The following is a 13,100-nucleotide window of genomic DNA, read 5'->3' on the forward strand; positions in this document are numbered from 1 at the left end:
AACTAATAATAGTGAATAAAAGCAACTACTAATGCGTCTTTATTACTAAAGGAACACTTTTGTGAAAATTTTGTAATAATGAAATACTGAGCAAAAAGCACTGTTTCTAAAGTTATACCTTGCAGTTAGCATGCAATTCCTTAAAGATGATTCATAATTCATTAAGCAGGTATATTACAAGGATGGTAACCTGAGACCTATCTCACTCAAGAATGTCTGCAATGAAAGCAGTAACTCGCTGAGCTTCCTATGTAAAATACAATTCTGTGACCTGCATGGTGCATGCTTCACTTTGCAGCTGAGACATCACATTAAATCTTTATACTTTGTATGAGTCAGGCCGGCCTGTAACTAGACTGCACACAGATCTCGCCAGCAAGTGTATTTCACTACCAAAGAGTTATCTTACAGCTACAATGCTTTGGAATTTGTTGGGTAAACAAAGATCTCTGCACCAGGTGTCTACAGTCTAATCCCAATAAACTATTTTAAAGTGAAGTCTGCTTGAGAGAAAACAAAGTACAATTAGAAGAGGTATAATACTGCAATATATGGTAGACACTCAAGCACAAGAACAAACGTTACGTTCGTAGGCCATTGTGGCACTTGTGCAAGTATCAAAGAGCAAACAAAATGCCATTACCGCGCAGTCCCCAGCAACACTCACTCAAAAGATCTGCCAAGGTGCCCTTTTTGTCAACTGGAGAGCATCGTTATATTCCCACCCAGGTAGATTCGTCCACACACCCACTGTGTTAATCTGAAGAGGATCAAGTGCACAAAATCTGATAGTCTTTCTGTAGAGCATCACCCCCATTGGGCACACCATGAGATGTGCCTGCCTGCATTCCTATTGTGCTAGGAGCATGGGTTACACCTTATGTGAAACAAAACGCCCACTGTACATCCAGACAGAACACAGTCTGTCTAAATAACCACCTTAGACATCCGTACTGCCTTACAAAAGAGACGGGATGAACACTGCGGAAACACCCTCCCTTAAGCATTAATATAAACCCACATAGAATGTGCGAATTGTATTGAATCTGCACAACATTGTATTCACAACTGGATTGAAGGGATCGATCGGGTACAGATGGGGGGAGAGAGTTGTCACCTAGATATTACAGGGGGGCTCCTTCATGTTTAGGCACAGGGAGATGTGCGATTTGGCCAGAATGAAGCTCCGTGTGTTGGGCCTCCCTGCCAAGACAGACACCCGGCTCTCCAGCTTCAGGGTCGGCCGCCCTACAGGGCACTGTGAAGAAGCAGACTGGTGTCCGGCAGTGGGCAGTGGGCAGTGGCGCTTGATGGTGGCTGAAAGGTGGGCTTCAATGCTGTTACTGCTTTTAGAGTGGCTCCGACTCGAGACCTTGTGGGGGCTGGGATGGTAAGGTACCCCACTCTAGCTTGCATTAGGGTGGTGCCTGTAATACTAACTGAACCCCCCACCCCTATAACGACTTAGGAAAGGGTGGGGAGACCTTTAGAATTATTATGCAGGCGGAAGGCCCCGCTCCTGTTCCTACTGTTCCTACCTGGGCATAAACTTTGTGCACGAGGTAAGTGGAGGCAGTACCTGAAACGCTCAGGAAATGTGACTGCCCAGAAAACTGGGTGCATGCTGCTTTGTTCATAATAAAGGGGGTCGGGATCTACAGATATTCAAGCTGCAGTGCCAAAGCACTGCTCCATATGACAAACAGTTAGACTGTGAGCTAGACTTTGTTTTTAACGCCAATAAAATTGGCATCAAGTGCACCAACGTCTCCATCTATTAATGGCTAATGTGTCCATAACAAGACTGCGACTGGACCATCATTATATTGGGCAAGACTGGGTGTGTCCCGCAGAACTCGAGATGTTCAGGGACCTCTAGAACATGCAGAGCTTGCCGTGAGATGTACAAAAAGTTTTTTTTTAAAAGAATTTACAGAATTAAAATGTATTGTCGGAGCCCGAGTGGCGTTTGTAACGTAGGGACCATGCATCCATGCATCCCCTTATAGGTAAATTAATAAACTATGCGGGGGGGTTTGTTACGGAAGATCTGGCATTAAGTGATCATTTTCCCATTAGGGCCAGCATCTCTGTAGGGAAGCCGGGGAGTCAAAAAACAAGCACAACGAGTATACTTCATTGTCGCTCGGTGTCGCTGGCTAGGAAAAATGGATACGCCATAAAATGGGCGAAAATTGACTCCACAAATTTTCTGAAGGATCTAGTGCAGCAAGAATCGAAACATTTTTCCACCTGCTTAGAACTTAGCACTAATCCTCAGCTAATCATAAGGGCATATGATAGGATTACTGCTACAATAAATGACAAGCTAACTAAAAAACAAAAGACAGGGGAAGAATCAAGATTATTTGGCTGGTTTAATCCTGCCTGCACTAAAGCACACAAAGTCCTCCTACAGGCTTTAAAGACTGTCCCAAAAGACAGTGGCTCAGTTAAGGTCGCCAGACGAGCTTACAAGCAGACCCTTCGAAGTAGACAGGACGAACTGAAAAATTCAGCCTGGGAAGCCCTGATAAAGGCAAGTGCCCTACGGGACAATATTTCTTTTTGGAAAGAAATTAACGCCCCCTTCTTTGTGGATAGCAAGGTTGACTCCATGGAGATAGCCATAACGGAAGATGTGTGGGTTAATTACTTTACTTCCCTATATAAGAAAGACTTACTAATACTGACCCCACAAGATGATCCGGACACTGGGCAGGTGGATCAGGCATTGACTTGTGGTAATTTCCCACTAAATGTAGTGTTCACCCATCTTGAGGTGGAACAGGCAATCTGTCAGAGTGCTAATTTAAAGGCCCCTGGACCTGATGGAGTTCCCATTGATCTGTTTAAAGAGAATGTAGATCTGTGGGCTCCCCTATTAGCAAACGTATTAAATGCTTATAGCAAAATAGGTTTCCCCGACACATGGCACAAAGCAATAGTTATCCCAATATTTAAAAAAGGGGACAGGCAGGACCCAAAATGCTACCGTCCCATTTCCCTGCTAGACACTCTGATGAAAGTTGCAGGTAGAGTGCTGTTAACTAAACTACAAACCTGGTCCAAGAGAAACGGAATTCTTTCGAAATTCCAATACGGTTTTAAGACCGGACTAGGCACTGTAGAGCAGGGTTTGAACCTGGCCCTAATAACGAACAAATATATTGGAGCAAAAAAAGGGAACCTGTTCCTAACATTTGTCGACCTAACCTCGGCCTTTGATTGCCTAGATCACAGAATGTTATGGAAAACCTTGGCCACAATGGGGATAGACAAAAACATTTTAAATTTTATACAGGAATTGTACAAAGATGCAGGCGCCACGGTTAGATTTGGCAAAAATGGAGAGCGAACTAGAAAATTCCCAATAGAAAAGGGTGTTCGACAAGGCTGCATCCTTGCGCCATTCCTTTTTAATTTATATATTAACGAGGTAGCAGTCTTTTTAAGTGACCTGGAAGTGGATTACCCTAAAATAAACGGCCTCTCAGTCCCATTACTATTATACGCTGATGATGCGGTGATTATGGCGCGCACACAGCTGGGTCTTCAGAGGGCCTTAATGGGATTTTCAAACTTTATGAGCACTAGAGGCCTAAAAATAAATGTGGGGAAAACATTCACAATGTCATGTACTACCAGAAAAAACATTCCAGACTGTAAAACCTTCGAATAACACAAAGATAGCTATGACTAAAACTTTTTCTTATTTGGGTATTATTTTTAATAACAGAGGTACATGGTCATCAGCAATCACTTCCCGGAACCTGGCCTTCTCTCGTACGATTGGTGCGGTTAAACAATTTGCTAAAAGACTGGGCGGGAAACCTGTAGATATATTACTTAAGATCTATGCAGCAAAATGTGTGTCCACCGCTGTATATGGGGCTGGCATCTGGGGATTGGCAGATTGCACCCAAATACAAACGGTGGAAAACGCCTTTCTGAGGTATCTTTTATCAGTCCCGCGTTCCACATCTACTACCATATGCCATAACGAACTTGACAGAGCCCATATCAGTGATTTGATAAAGATAGCGCCAGTCATGCTGTGGTACAAGATCTGGACATGTGAGGACACAACTTTCAACAGGGAAGTAATTCAAGATTGCCTAAACCAATCCGCTGGTAGCAAGCAGCCTTGGTTGGCCTATGTTAAAAAATTCTTGAACTCTATTGGCCAACCAGATCTTTATTCAAACCCAACATTATGCTCACAAATATCTAAAAAAGCTTTGAAAGTGGCATGCCTTGATTTACTGGAGGAGAGGAGATATTACTTAGATGGGAATAAGTCTACTATCGTTGCCCATCGTCATATTCTCCACGACCTGGGCCTTCATCCATACCTGGCGCCAACTTATTCGTGCTATCATAGAATGCTTCTGACACGAATGAGGACGGAATCTTTTTTTAGGTTAACAACGTTCCCGGTTCCAAATGATTGGTCTGTGAATTTGATAAAATGCCCGTGCGACGACTCATCCACCCAGTCAAACATACACTGCATTCTTTTCTGCAAGTACTATCAGTGGGGGAGAAAAAAATACTTGCTTCCATTGCTAAAGACATGGGGTTTGAGAAATTGCAAAACTGCCCTGCTCAGATTGTACTTGTTGCAAGATGAACTTACCATTGTGACGGCGATAACATTTCTGACTTTCGCCATAAAATGTAGAGGGACCATGTGTAATGACTAGGAGTCCGAGCATAAATGAGTATTATCTTGTCCATAATAACATCAAATAATACACAATAATTCAAATGAAACATGTATCCCTGGTTAACGTATGAATTTTATGATCTTTTTAATGAATTTTACAATTTTCCAACGAATTTTAAGAAATTTTCATTTGCTTTGTCAATATGATATGTCTATTTTTGATAACGAGTTTTTAATGAGAAAGCTAGTCAATGTGTTCATGTTTGTATTATGCATTTATGTCTGCTTTTATGTTTTTTTGTCAAAATACCGAATAAAGCTATCTTTGAACTTGAACTTGAACTTGAATAAACTATGCAGTGAGTGGTGATGTAAACGTGCTCACACTACGGGACGTAGTGATGCATACTTTTGTGACAATGAGTGCATGCCTAATATCCCAATGCTTTTGATGTAGGGACACCACTGTGTCCCAATTTACCTTTGGCGGCAGCGTACAGCAGGGGGCACATGAGCTGTGGTGGGGCCCTGGGGGCCCCGGCCTATCTATCGTGACTGCCCAACTAAGGAGGAAGAAAGCTTTAGCCTAGTGGTGCACCCGCCCGCAGAGGGCCGTGTTTTCGTTTGTTTCGTGCCAGTAAAAAAAGAAAGCATGTACACTGAATCATGATAGTTCATTTGTGTGCCACTGCACTGCCACATTTTTAACTTAGTTAGTTCATGCATGATGCAGCAGTATTCTAATAAATACATGATAATATTATTTCTCTCTCTCTCACCGTCCCAAATTTCAAGGGGAGACTGGAGAGACCACGACGGCGCTCGCTAATCCAATCGCGATATATCATCAAAAGAGTAGAGAAGATGGTGGTCTGTCTCTGATGTCGGCGGTATGAATTCTTTATTTTCTCAAGACGACTCACCACTGCACACGCACTCTCGTCTCCGACCTCTGGCGGGCGCGTGACCCCGTGACGCTTCAGAGCAGTGCACAGCGCTCGGGGGCTGTCCCAGGCCCGTCATTGGTAGGGCTAATTAGATTGACGGCCCTGGGACCCTGCTGGGTACTTCGCGCGCATCCGCATCGCACCACCAGTGACGATCATGATTACACAGTACATCTGGTGCGGTGCGTGCGTGGCGTGCGCTTGTGCACTACTAGTGCAATAAACTTTAAAGCAGCTGAGTTAGCCTAGTGGCCAGGCAGGCAGCTAACTAACTAGATTGGTGGATTGGTGTCACCCCAGATGGGGTGACACCCGGTGCGGTCCGCACCCCCGCACCCCCCTTGTGACGCCACTGGTCTTTAACCCTGCGTTAATCTAAAACCCTATGAGAACTTTCTGTGGAGTTAAATGTTTGTATTGCTAACAAATAACTCACTTCTCACTAAGGAGCATATTCAATAGAAATGAAACAGTATTGGTACAAACCTAGGGAAAGGCGAGTGGGAACAGACGGACTGTAAGCAAAGTAAATCTCCACCTACTTCTGTGGAAATGACGAAAGGGGAACACAAATTAACTTAATGAAATGTGTCAAACGGATTACTTAATTCTCTTGGATTTGTGTGTTTCAGTGATTACCCTACCACAGCCCACTATGAGTGACCAATGAGAACACCATGTACTGATGAAATGAATACGTTAAGGGGTGTAAACCTGGAACATTTGAGATATAATTGCCCCATCAGAGTCAGAGTAGGGGCTGGCTATCATTTTTTCTTTCCTTCCTGGCACGCTGTCAGACAGACTTTTGTTCCCTGTCATATTTCCTATTGCCCCTTTTCATCCACATTGGGTGGGATGGTCTTTGATAAACTAAACTATATTTAACTGTGACCATGAATGCTGTGCTTTGCTGGAGGGTAAAGTGTGCTGGGAAATAACCTTTCGGCTGAGAGGTTAACTGACTCCGACTGTGGCATATGGTGCTGCAGATCAGACTTGACCAGGTCTAACTGAGGACGAACTTGAACTGCTCAGCTTTGCTTTGGTTTGTATGATTAAAAACTGAACCTCAAAAATTATCCTATTTCTGTCCACAGAGGATTTTCAAGCTGTCTATTAATGTTCTGTTTAGTGCTGTGTAGCTACTTATAATAATAATCTTGTTATTAGTTCTAAATTGACATATATTTTCTTGACCCCTCCATGCAAAACGAGGCTTTAGATTAATGTTTTTCATGAGTTATCTTTATTGATTTTGTCTCCTTCTTTTGGTCGTATTTTTCATCTTAAAGCATTTGTATTTGTGTCTGAGGAAGTGTTTGGATTTGGTTTGAGGTAACAAATATTTTATTCCAGGTCCTCATAAAATAATTGTGCACATCTTTTGGTATTCCAGTCCCTATCAGCTCAACCAAAAAATCCATCAGAGGACCATATTTTGTAGGTAACAGAGAAAATAATTAGGCTACTGAGTGACAGAGGGTTTGATAATGAGATGGGCCTAGTGAGATAAAGTTGTTTATAGACTAAAGACACATTTTTGACACGCTTCACACTGCATTACAGTGTTGTGGGTATTGGCTGAGACAGTGGGTTCTCATCTTTTTACACCCTTTATTCACTTTAACTTTGAATTTTATGGGCTCACAGACACTTTTTCCTTTCCCCATGGGTACTCTATGTCAGTCTTTATGGGGATCTCTCACCATACCCACCATGCTCCTCAGGGTCTATCTGTCTCTTTTACACTGCCTTCCTTCCACTGACCAGCCCTCTATCTCCATCTACCTTCCTTCGCAGCTTCATTGAAGGGTACTTTTCGCTTTCTCCATCGCTGGCCCTCCTTCACTTTCCTGCGCTTCAGTTGCTGACCAGGCTCTTTCCTCTGCCACAGCCTCACTAGGAAATTTAGGATTCTGACTTTCCACTAAACTCAGTGTAGCCAACATATGAGGCTGCAGCTGCCACCCTACAGCCACAGTTCAATCTTGGACGTGACTCGGCGCTCCTTCCTCACTTCTTAGGTGACCCTCAGCCACTGCTCTATGTCGGCTTCCCTTGATGCTGCTCCTGGTTGGCTGAGTTTTTTGGCTATCCCCGAGAAGGTGCACCACTGACCCAACTGATGTTTATTCTTGATTCTATTGTCATCTCACAACCTACTGCCAGTAAGAACTGGTGCAATGCTCTTCATTGTTTCTCCTATACATGCATCCTGCTTGCGAGTACTCCTGAGACCTGCAGCTAGCTGGCTGTCATGTTCTCCCCCTATATGTACTCTTCATCAACTGCCTTAAACCCTACTATGAGATGTCTTCAGTCATCATGCTCCTAGTGGCAGATGATGGTGTGAAAGAGGAGAGATAACCTCTCCCTGACCACTTATCTTCCTAGGAGCATGATGGGTCAGTAGCGGGTGTCAACCTCTCTCCTACTCTGATTCCAGAACAGCAGAGGCGATTCTCCTCTACAGTCACCTAGTCAGGGGACCTCTCGGTCTGGTGAAGTTGGGGCAGGAGCAAGCTCCAAAGAAGCACCCTGAGGATGTAGTCAGCTACATGGTGGCTCCCAGAAACCATTTTGCAGCACTTCTGGAAGAAGGCTAAAGAGAATCATGAGGCCAGCCAAGAGGTTATGAAACTCTGGTATGACCAGAGGGTCACTCTGGTAGAGCTTTAACCTGTCCAAAAATTGTGGGTTATGAAATCTGTAGAACCAAAGGCCCTTTAAGAGCATTGGTCTGAACACTACAAGGTGAATGAGAAAACAGGGGAGGTCACCTGCCTGTAGACCTTAAGCCCCCTAGGAAATCCTTACAGGTACTTATGTCAACCGCCTTTGACCCTCACTATGAGAAGTTTGAGGTCACCATGCTCCTGGTGACAGATGATGGTATGGAAGAGAAGAGTTAACCTCTGCCTTACCTTCTATCATACCAGGAGCAAGATGGGTAAGAAGAGGGTGTCAACCCCTCCCCTACTCTAATTCCAGAACAGGATAGGGACTGTCACCAGTTGCTGGGATAGTTTGTTTCCCTGTTCTCCCCCACCCCTGGGCTGACACACCTGTATACATTGATACTGGGGACAGTGAGCCTTTGAAAAACAAAATGTCCATGTTGTCGGATGAAGTGAAGGCTAGAATTAAGGAGAAAGGCTCCAAAATGCTTGAATTAGGGGTGATTAAGCACTATCATAAACACTGGCCCATCCCTATGGTGCAGGTACCTAAGGGCGCATCCACATTCACCACCCCAGAACTGAAGTTGTGTGGATTATGGGGGATCAACCCAGTCACCATGTCTGATGCTCACCTCATCCCCTAAGCTGATGTGCTCCTCAACAGGCTGGGAGCTGGCAAGTTCATGATTACCTTTAATTTACGTCACTGGCAGATTGCCCTGACTGAGGTAGTCAAAGCAAGATCTACATTTTCAATTTTGGGTTATGCCCTTTCGATTTAAAAATACCCCAGCCACCTTCCAGAGATTGGTTAACAGGTTCCTGATTGGGAAGGAGGTATTGAACGTCACCTACCTTGAGGACATAGCTGTCTACAGCTCCAGTGGGTAGGACCACCTGTATCATCTCCACAAGTTGCTTCAGTATGTGCAACAGGAAGGCCTGACTTTTAAGGCCATCAAGTTACAGGGCAAGGTTTGGTGGTGTATCTGGGACACCTGGTAGTTGGGGGCAAGGTGCAACAACCTCCAGGCAAAGACTGAACAATCCTGCCCCAGGAACTCCCTAAATCTCAAACAAAATTGATGGCCTTCCTTGGCATCACTTGGTACTATAGAAGGTTTGTTAAGGGCTATGGTACCATTATTGCCCGCTTAACTGACCTAACTTCTAAGAAGCAGCCCAAAATGATGATCTTGATGGAGGTCTGCCAGAAAGCCTTTAACACCCTCAAGGAGGCCATGGGCACATCATCAGTGCTCAAGAACCCTGAAATCTCTCAAGTATTCATTGTGTAGACTGACACATCAGAGCATGGCATGGGATGGTAGTAGCACAGTTAAATGAGGGGGGGCAAGAACAACCAGTGCTATTGAAGGGAAAGCCTTTGCTGTGGTCTGGGCACTACAAAAGCTGAACCCATTCCTGTTTGGGACTCACATTTGGGTTCAGATAGGCCACGGGCCCCTCAGATGGCTAATTCAGATGACTAGTGAGAATCCTACATTTTTTATGTGGTCCATCTCCCTACAGGGAATGGAGTTTGCTGTTGAACACGGCCCTGAATCTGACCTGGTGGTAGTCTATCCAGGTTCTACTGTCAAGAGGTTGGGTTGTTCCTGCCACCTTCAGCTGGAGGGGGCATGTATTTGACCTGACAGCGTTAGGGTGGTCTTCTCAAAAGTTTTTGCCTTTACTCCTCATGTTTTGCTGAAGGTGTTTTGTTGGCTTTTGTGCCACTGTTAAATGTGGTAAAGTGCTTGTGCTCCCTCCTTAAAACATAATAAAGTTGGCTTCCACTCAATCGTATATTGAATTTGGATCACTGACATAACCTCGACAGACCGAATATCGACTGGACAAAATATCGATGACTAATTATCGACAACAAAATTATCGATTTACTATACTTACACAACAAACATCAAAAATATCGACTACACAATATCGACTACTAAAAACAACGACTACAACAATATCGACTCACAACATTATCGATTTCTAAAACACCGATTATTAAATATTTATATAACAACAGTCAAAATATCGATTACACAAACATAGATAGCAAAATTATCGATTGTAAAAAAAGCGACATTAATAGATCCTAAAATAAATGACTTTATTATTTAATAATTAAGTCATACTGATCATAAAAAAACAGATTTAGTTAATATAAATAGATGACATATATTATTTATTTTCATAACATTTACAATACACAATAAATACTAACATACATTTTATAATACATAAACAATGTTTCGACCTTCTACACATTTTTTACAACTAATTATATATATTCCTCCACTTTACAAATATCAAAATAACATTACCTAGAACATTACCTATACAAAATAAATCCTTACACATTCAATAAACGTTAATTGGCGTCACCCATATAAGGAAAACAATTAGCATAACAGAAAAAAAAATTCAAATCAACAAATAAAAACAGGCTATCCATTTAAACAACCAATCCTATTTCTGAAACAATTAACCTAATACTATATAAATGAAATAATAAGTAACTAAAAACGCAGTATACATCTCCTAAGTAAAGGAAGACGAAACTCTGCTGGATTTCTGGAAGAAAACTGATGGACTTCAACAGAAAGAGACCTACACATATCTAAAGTAAGTACTACTACATTATTAGTCAGCGAAAATGTAACTCTCAAAGCTCACACCTATATTTTAAAGCAAAATACATCAAATATATCTTTTTTTTTTAGCACTCATCCTACAGATGAAAAAAAAAAACAGAAGACCTACACAACACCTGGACATCAAAAGTTACATATAAAAAAGTAAGTATATATTAGAAATGTAAAATCGAGAATTAATAGATAGGTAACTAAATCTAAACTAGCAAAAAACGTCGAACAAATTATCATAAATAGTAATAAAATATATCTACACATTTTCTCAACTTCCACAGGTACAAAAAGATATACACAGAAAATAACAGTTTGAAGAACATCAACAGCTGAAAATAACGACTTGAAAGCATCAAAACATTTACAGGTAAAATACAAATGTGTGAAACTGTATAATGTGATTAGAACATTTTTTTTCCTTAAAAAATATTTACATTCTCTTTTAATTACCTCCTAGCACTACAATACTATCATGACTGAAGGAGCTAAATTCATTTATTCACAAAAAGGGAAAATGCTTCTTTGTTACATGGGATATGTCTACACTCAAGAGAAACAAAAAGATTTGAAAGTGTTTTGGAAGTGTACGAAATATTATGCCAACAAATGTTATGGTAGAGCTATAACTCAGGAAACTACTGTTACTTATACTAAAGAACATAATCACCCACCCAATGTAACAGAAATAGAGATTAGACAAATGCTAGATTCCCTTAAAGAAGCTAGTACTAGCACTGATCAACCAACAACTGCTATTCTGAAACACCATTTAAGTGTACTTCCCCAACATGCTTCTAGCCAATTACCATCTATAGAATCCCTTAAAAGAACAGTAGCTAGACAAAAAAGAGCAACATGCACTACTCCTCCCACACCAAAAACTTTAGAAGAAGTCCAAATTCCACCTGAACTCTCTGTAACTCACAATAAAGAAAATGTTATACTCTATGCCAACAAATCTAAAGATAAAAGAATTATACTGTTTGCCACAGCAAACAACATGACAAAACTTACCCAATGCCAAACTTGGATGATGGACGGTACTTTTTCTGTATGCCCCAAACCTTTTTATCAATTATACACCATCCATGGTCATTTCCAAAATGCAAATATTCCATTCCTTTATGCCCTTCTACCAAACAAACAGCAAACTACCTATCAAGAAATACTAACTGAAGTCAAGCAACATACTAACAACTATTTTCCACAAAAAATTATCATTGACTTTGAAAAAGCTATGATAAACAGCATCCTTAAAACATACCCACACACAGCAATACAAGGTTGCTATTACCACTTTAATCAATGTATCTGGCGACATCTACAAAAATCAACCTTGAGTATCCAATACGCCACTGATAGCACATTTGCTTATCAAATCAAAAAACTCATCGCCCTAGCCTATGTTCCACTAACAGATGTAACTGAGCACTATAACTTATTAATAGACAGCCCCTACTATAAAAGAAACGAAGATAAACTAAGCCCTATGCTTGACTACTTCGAAGACACATGGGTAGGAAGGCTACACAGATCAGGCCACAGAAGACAACCCAAATACCAAATAGCTTGGTGGAATGTCTACCTTAGCACACTAAATAAGGAAGCAAAAACAAACAATGCAGTTGAAGGATGGCACAATGCCTTCCAAGCAACTACAGGCCGAGGAACGCCTACCCTTCACAAATTAATACAATCCTTACAAAAAGAACAAAGTTACCAGGAGCTCCGAATGGAGCAATCAGTAACTTTGATTGGACCTAAACTCACCAAAGAAACTAAAAAAATGTATAACACACTCCAAAGTCAAGTTACCCTCTATCCAACTAGCAAAGGACTAGAATATCTATCAATGATTGCCAAAACTATTCTTTAAAACATTACATAACTATACACGTAAAACTAAACATATTTTTCCTAAAATTCTTCATTATAATATGTAACAAATTGCAATTAAATTATCAAATACATAATATTAACATATATAAAATGTATTTAGATAATGTATTTACAAAATGTTACATACAACGTAAGTAAAGCAAAATTAAAAACAGTTTTCCCACCCATTAAAAATCCAGAAAATACTTATATTTCTGATGCAGCTTCAAACGTAATCCAATTCCAAGCAATCCATAGGACA

This window comes from Lissotriton helveticus, chromosome 11, assembly GCF_964261635.1.
Source record: "Lissotriton helveticus chromosome 11, aLisHel1.1, whole genome shotgun sequence".
Taxonomy (NCBI): Eukaryota; Metazoa; Chordata; class Amphibia; order Caudata; family Salamandridae; genus Lissotriton; species Lissotriton helveticus.